The following is a 681-nucleotide window of genomic DNA, read 5'->3' as shown; positions in this document are numbered from 1 at the left end:
AATGAGAGAGATATTATGTTATCACCTGTAATTTGATAAAGTAGCGTGTTACAAAACAAAATGTCATGAATTAAATAAAAAACACGGCGACGGAGATTCCAATATAAATTGAAATCCAAAGAGATAAAGTGAGATATCTGCTGCAATTTGAAAGAGAGAAACAGAAAAGAAGAAAGAAACAGGAAAAGTAAGAATTGATGTTGTTTGATGTGTTTATAACAGAAGAAATAATGATATCTCATGGTGAGAAGAGAACACCAATGGAGATGTAAAAGGAGAAGAAACCAAAGAAGAAAGAAGGAGAGAAAGAATAAGACAAATCTTGGTAATTTTATTACCCTTCTGACAAAAACACTGTAGAAAAATGGTAGTTTCTTAATTATCTTTCATTCTTGTGCTATCTAATGCATATTCTCTTTTTTTTATTTGCTCTATTTTATATTTAGAGTATAGTTTGGAGGAGGTAGGCTTTAATATTTAGATATTAGAGTTTAATTTCCAAACTTAATTTCAAAATATTATGCTATTTTGGAATTTATATAATAAGATGTTAAATTTGTAAATAAAATTTATTTTTGTGCTATTTGGTGAGAATTGCCCTTTTAATTTCCCTACTGTTTTTAGTCGATTAATCTGCCTATTTTCTTAGGTTATATAACGTTTATTTAAATTTTTGTTACT

This window comes from Camelina sativa, chromosome 12, assembly GCF_000633955.1.
Source record: "Camelina sativa cultivar DH55 chromosome 12, Cs, whole genome shotgun sequence".
Classification (NCBI taxonomy): domain Eukaryota; kingdom Viridiplantae; phylum Streptophyta; class Magnoliopsida; order Brassicales; family Brassicaceae; genus Camelina; species Camelina sativa.
The sequence above is the reverse complement of the archived record's forward strand: the minus strand, read 5'-3'. Positions refer to the sequence as shown.